The following is a 21,059-nucleotide window of genomic DNA, read 5'->3' on the forward strand; positions in this document are numbered from 1 at the left end:
TGTAAGTCAAATATGTCAGGCCCCCTAGGGTGCATATTTTCATCTCAATCACTGAAAAAAAAATTGGTTTGGGCTCCTGCCCAGCACTTTCTCCTTCTTCCCTTGGATGTGAAGATTGAATGCTTGCAGGGAGCAGACCGCCGGTGGTGTCTTGCAAGGGGTGCAGACAGACATCAAAGTTAATCCGCTCTCTGATCTAAGCAAAATGGTGACGAGGGTTTCCTGGGACAGCAGCTACACTAATTGTGGCACTGCAGCCCTGCAGATATATTTTTAGAATATTGTGGATTCCCAAGAAGAATCCTTCCTGGCTCTGGGAAAACAGCCTGGACGCTTCAGATACGAAACAGCAAGGTCTCATGCAAGACCCTCCAGGCCAGAGAATAAGAAATAGGGGAACCGCTTACCTGTTTTTATGGGGTGCTGTGGCTCCCTGAGTCTCTATTTATCTGTGAAAGTATTTCCAGTTTAGACCATTTGTCTAGTTTTTCTTCTTTTGCCTGCCCTTTCCATGTAAGAGATATCCCTAGGTGTCTGTCTTGACTCGCCTCCTACCATGCTCTGCTCCCCCTAGCTTTAACTTGTGCCTTTAGGATTCCAGAGAGTTCAGACTCAGTTTTCTACTGAATTCACATGCCGAGTGACAGCTTCAGGTTCAAGACCACTTCCTCCTGCTCCTTCTTCCCCGTCAGGTTTGATCCCAACATGGTTGGTGGCCTTATCTGCTCTCCCTGGTCATGACTTCCTAACCATTCTTGTACACACCATCTTCTTCTATCACTAAATTATTCATTGGGTAGCTGTGTTAGTCTGTATTCTGCTGTTCTAACAAAATACCCGAGACTGAGGACTTGATAAAGAAAATAGATTCATTTATCTCATAGTTTGGAGACTAAAAATTCAGTTTAGGCTCCAGGGAGGGTCACAACGGTGAGAGGACCTGTTAAAAGTGACCACATGGTGCAACAAGAAGCCAGAAAGTGGAGAGAGACAAGTCTCACTCTTTTACAACTATTACTAACTCACTTCTCAAGAGTTACCAGTTCTTCCAACGGCAATGTCTCCAATGACCATTCACCTCTTCAGACTTTCACTACCACCTAACATCACCACATTGAGGACCACGCTTCTATTTGAGTCTATGGGCAACATAGTCAAACCATATCTAAACCACAGCAGTAGCTAAAGTCATCTTTTAAAACACAGACCTGTTCCACGACTGCCCTGCTCAGAAGACTTAAGCATCTCCCCAGGGTAGGATTCCCTCAGCATGGCTGCCAGGCTACAGCCCACAGGTCATGAAGACTCCTACTCCTCCATGCACCTCTGCTGAGTGCAGTAGTACTTCTCCACAGCTAGGCGGCCATCTCTGGGCCTGTGGCCACTGCTGACTGAGTCAGCATGGGCATCTGACCCACAACACTGTCCAAGGGCCTAACCTCGGGCTCCATGGAGAGTGGCCCATGCACTCGGAGTCTCCATCTTGGAATTTCACCTGGAAAGCCAGGGAGGAGGAGGAGGAGGAGGAGGCCGCAGGAGCAGAAGTTGGACAGATGCAGGGAGAGGAGGAGCAGTGTGCAGGGGCTGTGAGAGAGCCAGGTTATGAGTCAGCAGGAGCTGGGAGGGAAGAGCTCTCACTGAGTTGATGGCGCGGGATTGTCTGGAAATAGCAGGAAGCAGAGAACGATGGAGGAGAATTAAAATGAAGATCCACAAATTCCTCCTGCCGGAGAGTAACAGGATACCTTAAGCCCTAGGCTGCCTGTGATTCATGTATTCATTCATCGTTTTCTACCATTTGTGTCGGGCACTGCTCCATGCCAAGAACTTCTCCAGGCATTAGACAAAGGCGTCACCATCACGGAGTACACAGTCCAGCTGGGGAGGCAACGATAGAGATTTCAAAGGTCAATAATAGGGAGTCCTAATTTTGGGGAAGAAAGTAGAGCAGGCCAGGGGGCTGGGGGCGCAGCCAGCCTTTAGGAGATGCCAGAGTACCCCATGAAGAAGAGCTAATCCGCTCTCTGAGCTAAGCAAAATGGTGACGTGGATGTTTAGGACCCAGATGGAGAGACCTATGAGAGCAAGAACAGCATGGAGTCAGGAATGTGCTTGCTCTTCAGGGATGACCAAGAGTCATGGTGACTGCAGGGGAGTGAGCAAAGGGGACACCGAAGGACAGTAGGTCCGGGCAGGAGACCCATTGCCAAGGGCCTCACAAACCACGTGAAGTCTTGGGATTTCCTGGTGCCTGAGATGGGAGCCACCAGGGGACCACAGCAACCTTCTGGTTCTGGCGTCTTTCTGACAGGTCCAGATGCTTTGTGGGTTGTGTTCCTTCCACAGCTCGCTGCCTCCCTAACCCATAAGGTCCCGTTGTTTCCCATAAGACCCCTTCACCCAGAAGAGCAAGAATAAGTTTTGCTTACTGATAACAAAAGAGAAGGTCCTGAGAGCCACCCGGTTTGGCCTGACCACCTCCCAGCTTTCCTTCCTTCCTCTCAGCGAACATGGTCCATCCCCGGCAGCTCATGTCTGTTTGAGGCCAGCCTCTGGGTTTCCAGGCTCACTCTTCTTTCTGGAATAACTTCCTCCCAAGAGCCTCCCAAGAGTCACCTTCCTATCCAAGGACACTCTCAAATCCCACTTCTCTAGGAGCCATCCCATTATTACCTGATGTGATATTAACTCTTCTTTCCTAAACTCCTATTTGGATCATCCACGGCTGCATAACTAACTGCCCCAAACTAACTGCTTAAAAATAACAACGATTCAGCTGGGCACTGTGGTGCACGCCTGTAATCCCAGCCACTCAGGAGGCTGAGGCAGGAGGGGCACAAACAATTCAGCAAGACCCTGTCTCATAAAAGTAAAAATAAAAAGGGCTGGGGATGTGGCTCAGTGGTAAAGTGCTCCTAGGTTAAATCTCTGGTGCAAAACAAACAAACAAACAAACAAAGTGACAATAATGTATTGTCTCTTACAGTTCTGTTGACTGGCTGGACATTCTTCCAAAACACAAAGTGTGGCTGGGTGCTGGGACAGCTGAAGTCATCTGGGGGCTCGGCTGGCTGGACTGGCCAACTGAGTTCACTCCTGCAACTGATGGTGGATGCTCACTGGAGGTGTCAACTGTATCACACATAGGTGACATGTCTCAGGATGGCAGCTTGCTTCTAAGAGGGGGCACCTCAGAGAATCAGGAGCCTGATGGCTTAGCCCTGGGGGTCACCCACAGTCACCACCACTGCGTGCTGTAGGGACCAGACCAGTTTCAAGGGGAGGGGAAGGAGACACCCCCTCTCACGGGGAGCAGGGACAGGGAACCTGGCCTCTGTCCTCACTCTATTATGGCTCATGGTGCTTTTTCCATTATTCCAGTTACAGTGACTGTGACTGTTCGCCGTGTAGAGCAGTTATTTAGTGTCTGTCTCACAAGGTTTTAAGCCCCAGATGAGACACCGTATTTTATTTAATCCAACGCTTCCAATGTAATAACCACACAAACAACAAACAGTAATGAAGTCTCTCCGCCCTGCACGGTGACCTCAACTAATATCACACACGATCGCTTCCAATCTCCACCCTGAAGGACAGACGTTAGCACTGTTTTACAGATGGGGAAACTGAGAACCGAGGAGTCAGCCTCGCCCAGATCCACAACGTTCATAAGTGGCAGAGTCAGGATTTGAACTCTGGGTTCTTATTCTCGCTCTTCTGCTTTCTCACATTGTGGTACTGTCCCAGTCAGTTGGGCTGCAACACCAAATCACCAAAATTGGCTGCCTTTAAATAACAGAGGTTTATTTCTCACCATTCTGGAGGCTGGAAGTCTAAGGTCAAGGTGCTGCTAGATCCCACGCTGGGTAAAGGGTTTGCAGAGGTCCACTGTCTCTTTGTAGTTTCATCAGGCAGAGAGAGAGAGTGAAAGAGCCCTTTCCTGTTTTCTTTTTTAAGGGCACTAATCCAGGTCTGAGAGCTCTACCCACATCACCTGATTACCTCTGAAAGGGCCACCTCCCAATAGAATCACATGGGGGGGGTGGCTAAGACTTCTGAAAACTGGGGGAAAGGGGGCACACACAAACATTCACGCCATAGCAGGCACCAAGGCAATGTGCACAAGTCAGCCTACATGGATTTACTGAAGTGTCACTGGGCGGAAAACAAAGACCACAATAGGGAGAGCGAGAGGGAGCTGGAGTTATCAGCCCTTGCTCCAGGCGCCTGCGGTCCAGGCCCTGTCCAGAGTTTCAGTGCTGAACATCCTGAGGCAGTCCGCTAATCTGTGCCGCGTTTGGGAGCTCCACAAGGAATGGGAGCATTTATTGGATCTCAGCGCCTGATGCAAAACTTTCCTCCAAAATTCCAATTTTCTCTCTGCCAAGATAAGTGATGGAGGCTTATGGTTCACGTAGCACATCTACCAGGGCCAGGGCCTAACCACTCTGAATTTCTGGCCTCCTTCCTCCCAGCTAGAAGTGAATCTAGATTTAGTTGCCATTAGGAACAAGCGCCATCTCCCCGCTTGGTGAGGTGGTAGTTTTAGAAGATTCTGTTTTTATCGTGAGAGTATCAATCTGCGCACACAAGGCCACGCTCTGTGAAGAAGGCAATACTAAGATAAGTGGAAACTTCATGTCCAAGGAGATAGCAAATAAAATCTCAACATGTTTTACATTAAACAGCCTCTTCTTCTCCTGTCCTTTTATAAATATACGGGCATTGTTGGGCACAAAGTGGGAAAAATAACTTCAGCTCTGCAATGTAAATTGGAACAGTCGTGAAAAAACTGGAAGCATGGGTTTTTTTTTTTTTTTTCCCTCTCCCCTGTGGCTTCCATACCCAAGGATCACGCCCCACCCCTACCCACACCATTCCTGAAGGACATCATTTGTGAATAGTGGCCCTGTGCTTGGACATTACAAAACAAGTGTGTCCTTCGTATTTAAATGGCAGTTACACAGCTTCTATGCATCTTTGGGGTTAGGAAAATGTTTACCTGCTCAGTCTGTCCAGCCGACATTCTTAAGACTTTATAGCCAGTTCTCCGAGCCCACTCCTTAGCCCCTGGGAGGCTAACATGGTATGCGAACGTATTAAAAATACTGCCTCGAGACCCCGGAAAGTCTGTAATGATGGAATTTTGCCAAGAACTAGAGGAAATCCATTCTGAAAATACCAACTACTGTGTATTTTCAGATCAATCAAACATGGCACCAGGGTTACCTCAGAGGCAATATCATCACATGGACTGTGGGTCCTCCTGAAATACTTTTGTGCCTTCTTTCCCTGCCACCCACACCCATGGCCGTTCTCCCTGTTGCAGCCAGGGTACCCTTTAAGAAACAGAAATCAGATATAGGGCCCTTGGCTCGAAGGCTTCTGGATCACTCTGAATCGTGTTCCGACATCTTGCTCTGCCCTAGAAGGTTCGAGGAGATGTGCCCTGCCTCCCTCTCCATCTCCATCTGCTCCCCACCTCACAGGGTTCCTGCTGTTCCTGGAACCTTGAAGTCTGCCCTGGCCTCTGGGCCTTTGCCCTGCGGTTTCCTCTCCAGGGAGTGCTCTGGCCCTTGGCCTGGTTTCACTTGTTATTCCAGCACCTGTTCAGTTGGGGTTCAAGTCCCCCCAAAGCTCGTACTCAAAACAATCCCCACCGTGAAGCAGTCAGTGGGCGGGGCCTCTGGAAGGTCGTGAAGATTAAAGGGGGACATAAGGGAGGCCCCCTGATCCAGAGGGAAGGTGGCTTTACGAGAAGAGGAGAAGGAGAGACCTGAGCAGAGGTGTTCGGCTTTGCCCTGCGATGCCCTGTGCTGCCTGGGAACTCTGGAGAGGGTCCCCACCAAGGAGAGGGCCTCGCCAGGTGCGGCCTCCCAATCTTGAACTTCCTAGTCTTCACGAGCAGGAGCCCAGTGAATCTTTACTCTTTATGGATGGCTCAGTTTGTGCTATTCAGTTACAGCAGCAGAAGACAGGGACATCAGAGGGCCCTCCCTGGCTGCAGGTCTAAAGGAGTCCTCTCCTCCCTTCGCTTTCTAACCCTCCTCTGTCTTCTTATTCCAGTACCCTTCAACAACCCCTGTAACTGTCCACTGCTGTCCCTCACTGTAGTAGGTAAGCTCAATGAGTCTACCTCCCTCCTGGGTCCCCAGCACCTTGAAGAGTACCTGGCACATAGTAGGTGCTCAACAAATGTTTGTTGAATAACTGCAGATACTCACTTCTCAAGTTGTCCAAACAAACGAGAGAGGGTGTTACACGGGGAAGACGCTGGGAAGCAATCTCTCTTGGGAAGGAAGGGAAAGTCCTGCTCCTCATTAATTACATAATTCTCTCCAAAGCCTGTGATTTCAGGAAGGTTAAAAACCCTCCTTAACCGTTTGTGGCAGCTCCATGCTCTCAGGCCTAATCACAGCACCTGCGATTCTCACGCTGCTCGCTGAGGCCTGGTCTTCCCGTAGGACTAGCCCAGGAAGCAAGCATCTGCACTCTGTTACCCTTGGCATCTTTGGAGACTTTAATTAACAGTATTTTTTTTTTTTTTCTCATTCACTGTCAGGATTCTGATTAACTTGTAAGCGGGAGTTTTGTCACTTCCAGGAGGTGGGGGAAGGGTGCAAGGGCTGGTGGGATGCCGGGGCTGCCTGGGGGGCCTGCCCCAATCCTTCCCTCCCCACAGGGAAAGGCAAGGCACGAGCCCGGTCACGATTGCAGGCTGCAGTGGAAGATGGACTTGTTGGGACTTCTCTGCTTACCAGACATTTCTTTGGGCCTGCAAGACCTCGGTGGACGCACGTAGGGTCCCCGAGTGTGCAGCAGGTCGGATTGGCAGGCAGCTCACTCTGGCCTTTTGTCAACTGGGCACCTTCATTGAGCATCTGGGCTTCCATCCAGGCTACCTCAGCATCCTGAGCAACCACAGCCTGAGAGTCCATCCGCAGAGCTGGCCCGAAGGTGGGGCCAGGCTGCCCATGCTCTATTCAGTGTCTGTGGTCCTGCCCTCACTATGACCTCCCCCAGATCTGAAGCTTTTTCAGCAAGTGAGACCTGGGGACAAGTTCTCTGTCCGCGTACTACAGTGACACAGCCACATCAATGGTTACAGCAGCTCAGTTCACAATAGCTAAGCCAGGGACCAGCCTCAGTGCCCTTCAACAGATGAATGGATAAGGAAAATGTGGTATGTACACACAGTGGAATATTACTCAGCCATAAAGAGAAATGAAATTATGACATTTGCCGGTAAATGGATGAAACTGGAGACAAACATACTAAGTGAAATGATCCAGTTCCAAAAAACCAAAGGCCGAATGTTCTCTCTGATATGTGGATGGTAACCCACACAAGCAGGGGTGGGGGTAGGGGAATAGAAGTACTTTGGATTAGATAAAGGGGAGTGAAGGGAACAGGGGGATGGGAATAGGAAAGACAGTAGAATGAATCAGACATGACTTTCCTATGCTCATATATGACTACACAACCAATGTACTTCTACATCAGGTACGACCACAAGAACGAGAAATTATACTCCTTGCACACATAGTATGTCAAAGTACATTTGATTCCCATGTGTAACTAATAAGAGCAGATAAAAAATGCAGACTTGCAGAAAGACAGATCCAGGTATAAGACTTACTGATTTATTTTAATCCTCTAAACCTTGATTTATCTGTAAAATGAGGATGATGGTCCTATCTAGCTTACAGGTTTTCTTGAGGAGATTAAATGAGACACTGCATGAGGTTTCAGAACAGGAAATGTCGGGTATTTTTCTTTGGTCAGGTGATTTCAGCTCAAGTCGATTTGGGACAATTTCATAAGCTTTTGCCTCTTTGGGACTCAGTTTTTCCTCTATAAAGTGGGCACGATGCCTCTTGTGGTTGTCAATGAAATGACACTTCCAAACTCATGGTCAAACACTGAACAAATGCTAGCAAGTCTACTACCCCTGGCTGGGTTGTTAAGTCGAATTTTTCCAAAAACCAAAATATAGGCATGTTATCTGTGTCGCTCATGAAAAAAAAAAAAAACAACAGAAATATAGAATGAGAAGGACTGTACACTAACAGTGTTTTTTTTATTTTTTTAAAAGAAGAAGAAACAAATAGTGTTAAAATGATTATTGCATGAATGGCTGGACTTTGGTCCCTCAGGGGGAAATATTTCCCAGTTTGCTTAGAGTAGCAAAAAAAAAGAGGGGAAAAGAAAAAAGATTTGATAGTTATTTCAAAGCCGTCTCCCCAAGGGAAATTAAACCTGAGTTATGGGTTATTTTTCATAAAACCATAGTAAAAACTAACAAGTGGAAAACCAGTCAGAGGCCCGGCTAAGTGGATTCGGACAGGACTCTTCCTTCCTGGGTAGGAGCCCCTGGGCACGTGGGTGTCCCGCCCCTGGACTCCCTTCTCTACTCCCCCACTTATAACTGGAGGGACCTCAGTATATCCACAAGGAATACTGCGCTCGGCCGTGTCCGGTCTCCCTTGCAGGGACCTCCACTGAGATATTGATAGGCTGTCTCAGTCCATGTGACACCCGCTAGCCCTTCCCACTCCCCCGCAGTTATTGACCCAGCTACAAGGGTCACAGAGGCAGAGAAACATTTTTATATTGAAGCAGCAAGTCACTGTTTGTAAGTTATGGATTCCATTTTTATTTTTATTTTTACTTTGAAAATTACTCTGAGTACTTTTCCAGAAACATGATTGTTTTTAGCCTCATTTATTTCCTGGCCTGTGGGCAGTTTCAAGGGTCAGAGCGTTTCCTATTTAAATCTTTCTAGTACCCTTTTTGGAAATAGAACTCTTCATTTCCACAGGGAACCCACTGCACAGAAGTCTGACTCTGTTCTTCCCCATTCACATGACCCAGAATGGACCAGTTCACACGTTCTATGCTCTTGGCCATAATAACCAGTTCGCAGAGATAGGCACATGATTCAAGCCAGGATCTTCCTTGGATCTTTTCTGATGTTGCAATAAAAAAGGCATCTCCTGCCCCTGGTATTGTGAGAAGGGGAAGACTTCAGTCTGATAACAGCTGCCCAAGAGGCAGAGGAAATCCCATATTTTGGATTCTGGATCAAGCCCTGCCTGAAGCTAGTGTAGTAGGGCATTATGCAAGTTATGGCATTGAAATGGGGGTTTTGCTACTGCAAACCGAAAACATTTATATGATTAATATAGTTAGATTTGCCTAATATGTGTTGGGGTTGTTTTAAACCTTGAAAAATTAATATGATGAAGTGAATATGGCCAAAAAAAAAAAAGATAGAGGGTAGCAAAGCAAGGTTAAATTTGGAATTTCCTTTTAAACTAATACCTCCCATTTGCTGAACATCCTACTATGTGCCAGTCATTTTATCTATGAGATCCTCTTGGCTTCTTGTCAAATTGTAGCCATTTTAGAGAGGAGGAAGCTAGGTCCTGAGCTGCTAAATGACTTGTCAGCAACCATCGAGGAAGGAAATAGCAGAGTCAGGATTTTGCTCTCAGGTTTTTTACCCAGTAACCCATGAAACAGATATTGCTCGTTCATTACTTCAGCACTTACTGGGCATTAGTTATTTGTCCAGGCAGGGTGCCAGTCCCTGGAAATATGAGATGAATAAAATAGTACCCATGCTTCAGTCCAGGGGGTCTAATAGGCCAGTTAGGGTCATTATTCCTGGTTGAATTTTGCCAAAAAGACATGTTGAAGCCCTCATGTCCAGTACCTGTGGATGTGACCCTCTTTGGAAACAAGTTCTGTACAAATGTCGTAAAGTCAAGATGAGGTCATCAGGATAGGCCCTGTGTTAGTTTCTGTTACTATAACAAAGATCTGAGATCATCAACTTCTAAAGAGAAAAGGGCTATTTTGGCCCACGGTTTCCGATGCTCCCGTCCACGATCAGTTGGCCCATGGCTTTGGGCCTGTAGTGAGGCAGCACATGGCGGCAAGAGCCAAGGGTGGAGTTGAAAGAGAAGAAGAAGGAGGGACCAAGGTCCCACGGTCCCCTTGGAGGACACATCTCCAGTGACCTAATGACACTCTACTAGGCTGCACCTCTTCAAACTTCCACAGGAGTGCCTTCCTGCGGACGAAGCCTGCCACACACAGGGGCCTTTGGGGGCGCATTTCAGTCCCAAGCTCTAGCAGACCCTACTCCGGTGTGACTAGTGTCCTTTAAGACCAGGGGAATTGAGACCCAGGCAGCCTTTTGTTAGGCTGCTCCAGAGGCCACATGAAAACAGGTAGGTTTGGAAGGAGGCATCCCCGAGGCAAGAGAACCAAGGACGGCTGGTCATCTCCAGAAGCTAGGAGAGAGGCCTGGAGGGGTTCTCCTAAAAGCCCCCAGAGGATCCACCCCACCAATGGCGGCTTTCAGACTTCCAGTCTGCAGACTGAGCAACCAGTCTGTGGCACTGTTTCACGGCAGCCCTAGGAAACTCCTCAGCCTCCACCGTGAGGCCTCCTGGAGCCCGGGCTGAGCCAGGTTCAGCGGTCCCCAGACAACCTCTGCAGCCACGGTCCCACCCTCCCGCCCATCCCTCGCAGGTGGCATCCTCTGGGCCACTGTCCCCTGAGCCACGTGAGGCTGCCAGGTCCCAGCGCACCTGACCCCGGGCCTGCCCCGTCTGACAGCTGTCTCCTGAGTCGCAGCCTGGTGCCAGTGGCTTCCGGGCCCCACTGTTTGCTCTGGATGTTTGGACAGCAGGTGTGTGGAGGCAGAGGGCAGCCAGCACCAGGGTGCGGCCCTTTCTCTCCGTTCCGAGGCTGTCCTGTTTCCAGGATGCAGGTCTCCTGACTTCTCCTCTGTGATTAATGTGGAAGCCATTTCTTGATGTACTGTCTTAATAACGAGGTGAAGGCAGACGCTGGGGCTTTGGTCGCTGACGGTGACAGCACTTTTATCTGACCAGCCCTCACCCCGATTCCTGCGAGTCCGGTAGGTAGCAGAGGCAGCGAGTGAGGGGAGAGAGAATCTGAATCAGTCAGTGATTTGCCTAGGGTAGTGATCAGCTGCGACTCAGACCTGCCGCCTAGCATGTTAAGCAATGGTCCAACTTCCTTTAGTTTTCCACCCTCTTTCGGGGCTGGGAGAACTCTGTTAATAAAATGCGTTCACTTGCAGATGTATTGTGAGGGTGAAATGCCAACTCATTAAAAATGGTGAAGTCCCTGGTAGCTAAAGCCTTCCCCGTGGGTGAACTTAAACTTTCCATACTGCCTAAGAAGGGGGCAATGCCACTCGATAGTATCCCCAAGTGGGTGTCCTCCTGCCAATTAGACTGTCAATACCCCCAGGGCAAAGCCCTCATCTTGCTGTTTTGAGTACTTTTAAATAACTTCTACCAGTGTGGGTACTTTCTGGCCTGCTGGTTGGCTTAACTAAGTACAAGAGTTGAAACTGGGTCATGATGTCCCTGGCATGCTTTTATCAGGTATGGTGATTAAGAATTTGGGCGTGAGTGCTTAGTGATTAGACTGCCTGGATTAGAATCATAGCTGGCTGTGTAGTTTTGGGGATTCAGTTAACCTCTCTGAGCTTCAGTCCTTTGAACTGTAAAATGAGCTGTTAGAATGAGTCAAGGGGATGGGGTAACTGAAGCACTTAGCATTCAATAAAAAGACAACCGTTATCATCAACAGCTGGCTGACCGAGCCAGCAGGGGCGCAGGTTCATTTGCCTCCGGAGCCCAGGCAGTGGCTCTTTTGGGGAGCTCAGGGTGACTTCTGCTAGGTTGCTCCTAAGGGGGGCTTCTCCCCACAAGGAGCTGGGATCTAGGGCCAGTGGCCATGTGCTGGACGTGGCTCAATCTTTCCACAGCTGCCCAGGCAGAGGTCTCTACCCCAAACTCCCACCCAGTTGGCCCAGAGATCTAGGGAACATCCTTGCTTCTTGGGAGGAAATAGGAGCTTTCCAAACTCCCTTTGGGCTTGTCTCCTGGGGCTCATCAAAGGCCTGTGGCGTGGGCTCCAGAGGAGAATGTCTCTCCCCAGCTGCATGCCCCAGTGAGGTACATATAGGTGACTGTGCTCTCCTACCCCACCTGGACACAGGCTCCCAGCTCCTAACAGAGTTCCCCATGCTCCAGGCTTAAAATGAAGTCTGTCGCCCCGGCTCTGGAGGCTGGGATCTAAGGAGTCAGCAGGGCCAGGCTCTCACGGCAGCTGGAGGAGGATCCTTCCCTGCCTCCGGTGGCTTTGGGTGCTTCCCCGCCATCGGATGCATCTCTCCAGGTCACGAGCATCTCCCCCTGGGTGTCTTCACGCTGTCTGCCCTCTGCCAGGTCTGCTCTTGTCCACATTCCCCTCTTCGTCAGGGTACCAATTATAGTGGATCTGACCGTGGCCTCGTTTTAACCTGATTTCCTCAGTAAAGAGTCTACCTCCAAACCAGGCACCTCCTGAAGCCCCAGGGGCTGGACTTCAGCGCATCTTTTAGGGGGCACAGTACGACCCAAGACCACCTGGGATGGTTGATTTCATGTATCAACCTGGCTGAGCCACGGTACCGGGAAACGGGGTCAGACATGATTCTAGGTGGTTCTGTGAAGACTCTCCGTGTGTTAGGTGATGTGAACACATAAACCAGGAGACCTTGAGTGAAGCCAATGATCCTCTGTAATGTGGTTGAGCCTCAAGAGACAAAGACGGGGCTCCCTTGGAGAAGAGGAAGTTCTACCCACAGACTGCCTCTGAACTTGAACTGAGACCCTGGGCAGCCTGCCCGCCCTGCCAGCCCACTCCACGGGTTTCATACAGTGGACCTGAAGGTCCACACCTGAAGGTTCCACAACCGACTATAGATCAACAATGTTTAGGGAAGGAATGGCGTCAGTACTGTAAAGACTTTCCTTGTTACCATTTCCTACATAATATAGTCTGACAACTATTTACATAGTGTTTACATTGCACTGGGTATTACAAGCAACACCTAGACACGACCTGAAGTATAAGGGAGAGTGTGTAGGTGATATAAAGATATTATGTCATTTTACATAAGAGACTTGAGCCTCTGTAGATTTCCATATCCCTGGGGTGTGGGGGGGAGGGTCCTGGAACCCATCTCTTGTGGGTATCTGTATCCATTCTCTTGATCTCATTTCTCTGGTGATTCCTACTAATACAGCATCCAGTGGTCCCAGGGACGCTCCTGTAGGCCCAGGGCCCTGGCACTGGTGCTACGGCAATGTCAAAGCTGGCACTACTCCATGTAGATCTCACGCAGACCCGAGGCTGCCTTGGAACACATCTCACTGTCAACAAACTATCCATCAACCCCCAAACGGGCACTTCTGAGCCCTTAATTTTTATTTATCCCCTCGGCAAGGGGAGGTTGAACAGTTCAGTCTCGGTGTGAATTGCTTTGAGAGGTGATGGGGAAGAAATGAGAAGAAGTTCCTTGGCTTCACAATTCAGCAGTCCTGGAGGCTGGCATTCCGTAGAAGGGCTTAGAGCCGACTCACTGTTTTAAGCATCACACAGAACGCCACAGCATCCACCACGCTCTTCATTACCTGATCCTCATCGCTGCCCAACAATCTGCTCCCGACTGGAGTGGTTCAGGATACGATTGTTTGTTCATGGTTCTGAGGGTCAGCAGCTTGCTCTGGGAGAAACTGGATGGTCTTTTCTGGAGTCAGTTACTCACCTGGCAGCATAACGGGAACGAGATGGTCCAAGATGGCCTGGCCCGGCTGGCAGTTGGTACCGCTGCTGTTGGCTGGGTTTCTCTCTCTCAGTGAGACTTCTCATCTTAAAGATGGCCAGCCTGGGCTTCCTGTGTTCTGAGAGCACAGGAATGGATGCTGCAAGACTTCTCAAGGCCTAGGCTCAGAAGTCGCCACAACATCACTTTGGTGGCTTTCTTTTGGTCAAAGCGCTTAAAGAACCTTCCCAGATTCCTGGCAAGGAGGAAGAGATCCCACCTCTTAAGGGGAGGCAGTGCGAAGCCACATGGCAGAGAGTTGTTGGTACACTGACCTAAGGACAGCCAGCTCTGCAAACAATCGACCGCATCCACTATGCCAATGAAGCCAGTGATGGGGTCGGTGAGTTATGTCTGGATACACCCTTGGAAGTGATGGACACGATACTGATCAGACCCAGAGAGCAGAGGGGGATCTGGGATGTGTGAGGACATGGCTATTTCTTTCACATTTGATTGGGAACCTGGCAGGAAAGGTGTTTGGACTCTGCCTGATTCAAAGTCTAGTCTATAAATTTTTTCCTGCAGAATTAGATATTTGTCTCATCTCTGTTACGGCACAGCCGGAGGCATCTGATAGAGCCTGCTAACTTATGTTCTTAGATTTTCCTTGGCAGAAATGAAATTTTTTTCCCTAAGATTTTTTTTTTTCTCTCTAAGGCTGAGCCTTTGGGTTAATATTGGGGATCTACAATTCATAAATTCCTCTTGGTTCATTGTTTCAAAATGAGACATTTAATAGATTGCAAAGACTTAATAAGGGAGCTGCTTAGTCACCTAATGAAGTTATTGTACATGTGGTTGACAGCTGGTAATTTATTATTATCCTTGTTCCTGATAAGAGTCATACTGTACACAGTGGTTGTCTAATAAATGTTAGCTCTACCCACATAGCTGTGGACGATGATCTGTCCCTTTGTGTCTCACCAATCATCCATAATACATTCTTCTATTAATGCTGCATCTATATTCTGTTAATTTTGTCAATTATATGTAGAAGGGGGGTAGAGCTGTGTGTCTTTATTATTGTTAGCTTAAATGATCTAATTTATTCTGCCGCCGTGTTTCACTCAGCATAGCAAGTCACAATATTTTTCTGTCCCCGCAGTGAAAGACTGCAGTTAGTTGATCTCGCTAACAAGGGATAATTATTAGCTTCCTCAAGAACGGTCCCCTATATGCATTACTAAGCATTCCAGAAGGATTAATATTTCCATGAATGTTGGACAAGATGCTGTAGCGGCACAGCGAGATAGGGCTGTTTTAATATTTGTCCTCGTTTCATTTGCATATCTATCACTGGTAATTTGTTCATGCCGCTTGTGTTTCAGCCTGTCGCCATGCGGAGAATTAATGCACCTCCACCGGCCAGGCACCCAATGCCAAAGTGAGGACCACCGGGCAAGTCGGAACCTCAGAGGGTTCTGGCCATCACCAAGTTTACATTCAAGAGCAACTTCTTCGCAGGGTGATGCTTTTTCTGAAAAGTGAGCAGTGAGATGGCAGATTTGAAGCACGGTTCATTGACGTTCAAGGGTTTCTTCCTCAGATGAGCAGAGCTGTTCTGCCACTTGGAATTGCACCGTGTTTTCTGATTGTTTGGTTATTGTCGTTGGGAGCATGCAAGGGGTTTCAAATTCAATAGAGGATTGCTCCTAGTCAGTGGGGGCTGGGAAGGCTCTGATTGTCAGCTCAGGGTCCAGAAGAAACAAAAACTGGGAACGTCAGCATCCATTTGGACATAATCGTACTGGACATCTTAACCAAGCCACATACATGCCTGTATGGAAAGCATTTAATTATTTTAATATATTCCCAGTGAATTTTTCTATTTAGGAGAGCTTTAACCCACAAGGAGGCAAATATTGATATTATATTAACTTGAAGTTGGAATTTGGCTGTTACTCTGAAACATTTATGAAGCCTCTGGTTCCGTCATTCATGGGTTCAATTGCATCAATCAAGAGATGATTATTGAAGATCTCACGTGCGCCAGATGCGCAGTCGGTTGTGGGAAGACTGGGGGAGTTTGTACGCTGGAGGGGAGAAAGACAAGGAAGCCACAGCTCTAGCACGGTGGAATCTGTGGCACGGGTCAGCAGGGAGGTCCCAGGGTGGCAGGGGTGGGGGAACGTCTGGAGAAAGTGAGGCCCCAGGTCCAGTGGAGGTGAGGCTGGAAGGAGAAACAGAACCAGGCTCTAGAGTCTGGGCGGTGGAAAGCACTGAAGCCTTTAGGTTTTGAAGGATTATTTTGCTTGCAGGGGGTGGTTAGGGAGGCCCCTTTGGGTGAGTTGCCCAGACCCTGAGTCTGAGCAGGGCTCTTTGGCAGGTGGGTTCCTCAGGGAGCACTCTCAGGCCAGCCTGTAAAAGCACCAGGGAAACAGGGCAGGCTCCCATGCTGTCTGGCTTCAGCCAGGTCCCAGGGGAGCTCTGGAGAGTCCACGGTGCTGCAGATTGGCCCCTCTGTGCCCTCTGATCAGGCAGATGTGACCGTGAGCTGACTCTGGAGGGAAGGCAACCCCCATTCCCAGGCATTTTCAGGTGAGTGACGCCTTTCTCCCAGGGCGAGTCTCCAGAGAAGGGAACAGCTGTGTTCTGTTAGCAGGTGACAATCACAGCAGGGGGGATGGGTGCAGGAGCCCAGAGGCATTACCACCATGTACTTTGGAGGGAAACAGGTTTGGTTTGTTTTGGGGGATCCTGATGTCCTCTGCATGGGGGAGATTGCTTTCCATGGCTGAGAAGGAAAGGCCTAATCAACCTCTCTAATGGAAAATGCATTAGGCTTTTTAGAGGTGTCTGCTAAGTCAGAAGCAGGAGCAACAGGACATTTCCATGGCTTGGCTGGGGGCAGGACCTCCAAGGTGTCTCCATCAACCATGAAGAAGAGGCCCGCAGTTCAGAATTAATCAGAGGCAAAGGGAGTGGGGATTTGAGTCACACTGGAGTTTGTGACAGGCAAGCCAGGGACAGGCCTATGCCAACAGTCTAAAAATAAATAATTCCCTCCTGTTTCCTTCAGAGGCACTCAAGGCAATTTGCAAACATTTGCAGGCAACTTTTCACCGGGCTGAACTGCAGGCAAAGCTCCCACTGACTTCACAGGGACTCCCAGGGGACACGCAGCAAGGTGAGGCCTTAGTTCTGGGTAATTAAGACTTATGGCACCCTTGTTAGCGAAGAAATCCCGGTGCACATCATTGAAATGCAGCAGCTCTGCAGCCCGCAGCCCCTCGGCCGCCCGAAACCATTAGCCCACTCCAACCATCGTTAATTTTGCCATCCTTCACTTTTTGAAATCAGAGAATGACATCACTTTGATTAAGAGGGATAATCGTGTTACAGACAATCAGTGGAGTCAGCTTGCATTTGGGCGGGCGCTCAGAGCCGCTCACTGGTGGTGGGGTTGGTGCTCCCCGGGAGGCAGGGACCAGAAGGAGGTCAGCTCTAATTCCACCGCTGCCTTTTGAGCATGCACCGTTCTCCCCAGCACCCCGCCTGCACCTCCTCCTTATGCTTCTCTCCTTTTCTCTTTTCCTTCCTGTCCCTTTCTCTAAGACACAAAGGTGTTCATAGGTGATTACCCCTGGCCCGGAGGAAATCTCTCTAGAACATTCTATCCTGGATCAGGACAGAGGAAGAATGAGAGAATGAATTAGCAGATGGATGTGAGCTGCTCCAAGTGCAGGGTGCTGTGCTGGAGGCTGGGAAGGGTGGACCTCATTCCTGACTCTCAAAGGACATAAAACCTGCATCTCTATGCAGGGAAAGACACTTAGAACAAGGGCAAGCAACCCTTTGGGATTCAGGTGGGTTGGATTTGAACCCTGGCCCTGCCACTCTGTCTGTGTGATTTGGGCAAGTCACCCAACCTGTCTGTGCCTCGGTTTTCTCATCTGTAACATGGGACTAGCAATAGTCATGACTTCATAGTGTGTCTGGGAGGAATAAACAAATTAATGAAAGGGCTTTACAATGTGGTCATTGCTCAATGGATATGAGCAAAGCGACAGACGTTTATAGAACACTTGCTACACGAAGCTCTTCATAGGCTTTATCTCACCCAATCTGCTGATAACAAAGGAGATGGGGATGACCATTATCCCCGACTGTGGTCTAAATGTCTCACAGAAACTAATGTCAAGATGGCTTGCTATTGTAGGAGTATTAAGAGGCGGGACCTTTAAGAGGCGACGAGGTCATGAGATCTCAGTCCTCTTACATGGATTAATGTTGTCACAGAAGTTCTAAAGGGAGGGAGTTTGGCCTTTCTTTCTCCCTTTCTCTCTCTCTTTCCTTCTCTCTCACCTTGTGATGCCTTCGCCATGCTTAGACACAGCAAGAGGCCCTCCCCAGATGTGGCCCCTTGATCTCGTGTTCACCATCCTGCAGGACTTGGAGCCAAATCAACTTCCATTGTTTGTCCTTTTCTCTCTCGGTGGCATTCCGTGATAGCAGCAGAAAATAGACTATGACATCCCCGTTTTAGCAGCAAAGAAACGGAAGTTCAGAGAAGTTAAGGAACTTGTGCAAACTTCAAAATTAGGAAGTGGTGGAGCTGGAGTTTGTGCCCAGAGCCATGGCTCTTCGTCATTATCCCATAAGGTGTCTCCTCCTCTGAGAAAAATCAATGAGGACCAAATGCATGCATTACTCAAAGAGCAAGACTTCCCCGGGAACTGGAGCTGTCCAAGAGGTTCTTGGTTGAGTCCTCCATTGGAGGGTAGGAGGTTCATTTGTTTATTCAGCCAATATTTAAGGAGCACATAATACAATCAGGCGCAGAGCTGGAGATGTCGTGAGCAATGCGGAGTCTTTGCTTGCAGTTTTTACTTCCTTTTTTTAAAAAAGAGAAAGAAGAATCAACAACTGAATATTAGAGAGGCAGGGGCCGGCTCTGTAAAGGGCCATACTGAGGGAGGAGGGAGTGGGCAAGGCTCTCAAGGAACTTGTTTTAGTTCATCTTGTGGTGCTATAACAGAGCACCAGAGACAGGGTGATAGATAAACAACAGATCTTTATTTGGCTCCCAGTTCTGGAGGCTGGGAAGTCCCCGATCAAGGGGGCCACATCTGTGAGGGCTTCTTGCTCCAGTATAACGTGGCAGGAGATACCACGGGAGCAAGAAAAGCACAAAAGAGAAAGAGAGCAGAGAAGGCGCACCCTCTCATCAGGAACCCACTCCAGTGACGACAGCATTAATTCTGTCAGTGGTTTTTATGTTGCAAATATTTTTTTTCTCTCGTTTTATGAGTACCTAAATAACAGCCTCAATTTTGCTTTGTAACCATAAAACCAGAGATATTTACTGCTTGGTCCTTTATAAGAAGTTTCCCTGTTTTCTCCCAGCACCAAGGAGGCCGTTGTTCAGTGATGTGACTCAGGTCACCGAGCAGACAGGGTCGAGGTAGCCTGAACACAGGGATCCTGGTCCTGGGGGCTGATGCTCTGAAGTGCACTTCCACCCAGCATCTGCTAAGGTCCAGGAAAGACTCAAAGGGTCAAACCAGGGCCAGAGGAGAGGGAATGGAACTGAGAAAACTGCCCAGATGTGAATACAAGAAAAAAGGAGGCTTCCCTGGGTGCCCGACGCTCTTGGGCCAGACTAGACACAGAGAATAAGACTCGTTTCCTGTGCAGAAAATAATTCTGACTAAGGGCAGCAGGTTTCTCATTCAGATGACTGGAAATACTTGCAAAGTCGTGGGAAATGCTAGCGGAAAAGCTGGGCCGAGTGAGGGTGGGACAGAGGGGACATTCCCCCTGGACAAGGTGAGCTGGGGATGCCTGAGGATGGATGGGCAGACGTGTCCAGAAGGAGGGTGGATAAAAGGGTCCAGGGCTGGGAGTCATGGCCATGGGGAATGCAATTAATACACCAAGAGAAGCCATCATGTCCCCTGCCCCAGAATGGACTGGAAGCAGAGCAATTCTTGACCTTTGAAACTCTGGATGGAGAGGGGAAGGGTCCCTGTTCTTGGGTTCAGTGGATCCTAGAGAAGGAAACAAGATTATTTTTTGTTTTTTTGTTGTTGTTGCTTCTGTCATTGTTTTGGTGCTGGGGAGCGAACCCAGGACCCCGGAGCTAGGTTATAACCCAACCAAGGCTATTTTTGAAATGGGTTATCCGTGTCATGACGTGATGGCTCTTCACACAATGCGCACACACACACAGAGAGATCCTAAAGGATGTATTTTTAAAGCCCCAGCGTGTTTATTAGCTTGCACAAAACTCTCTGATTAGCTTTGGACACTGTTAGCTTAAAGAGCTGAAAAATCTCCAAGTAAAAGCAGAGGCAGAATGCTCGGTGAATTGAGAACACAGGAGAATTTTCTTCCAGTGAAGTTTCAGAAACACAAAGGAAGACTCGGCCTCTGATTATACAATTCCTACCTGGCAAGTAAAAATCTTTGATTATCTATTTATGCCCTGCCGATCCCAGGCCCAGAGGAGATCAGACAAGCCTAAAAGAAACTAATTCCCACCCTTTCGCTGTCCCTCACTTGTTTTTGTGGCCTCCCTGACCTGGAGGAGGTGGCCCCTGCGAATGGCGGCTGCCTGGGAGATCTCTTAGGCGGGTTCCAGAGGAGCAGGTGGCGACAGTGAGGGACAAACTGGGATATAGGGGAGGGGACAATGCTGCTGCCCAACTGGGGCAGAACAGCCAACACTGGCTGCCAGAGAAGATTCCTACAGGCCTGAAGTCTGCCTAATAATTCTTGGAGTGAATAAATAAGGAGTAAAAAGAGCCCTCTGCAGTTCTAGAGGAAGTGAGGATCCACCAAGGTATGGGCATGCCGAGCCTTTGAGGTGTTGGCCTTGGACTTCCTTGGCCTGCTCCTGGTCTCTGAGGTGCCTACAAGGTACAAAAAAGTGATCCCACTGCCCCGGCCCCTAGCCCAAGTCCAAAGCCAGGATTAACGGTACAGTAAGGGGAGGTGGCCCTATCACCCGTGGGGTGAGGCTTGGGCGGTGCAGGACTGCGCATCTGACCCATCCCCACCCTGCTTGGGCCATTTGTCCTATTTATTTGTTAGGAAAGCAAACACTGTGGAGAACCTGGTGATGTGGTAGAGTTCAATTACCAACCTCACGTGTGCAAATCTCAAACACCAGTTTGTCCTTTTCCCTGGATAATCAATGTAGGAGCAGGTCTGAGGATCTGTCACGTCAGGGGCCCGATTTTTGCCCGGATTTAACTCTCAGAGAGATCATCTAGGAAGTGCTTTGGAAAGCTGCAGGCACACACTTCGAGGCCACTGGGGTTCCACAGAATAAATTACCCCTCCAGTGTTCTACACGGAACTGGAGATCAAATCGCTAGCTCTCAGAAATCTTTTTAAAAGATGTAACATAGTC

Source organism: Urocitellus parryii, chromosome 10, assembly GCF_045843805.1.
Source record: "Urocitellus parryii isolate mUroPar1 chromosome 10, mUroPar1.hap1, whole genome shotgun sequence".
In the NCBI taxonomy this organism is placed as follows: domain Eukaryota; kingdom Metazoa; phylum Chordata; class Mammalia; order Rodentia; family Sciuridae; genus Urocitellus; species Urocitellus parryii.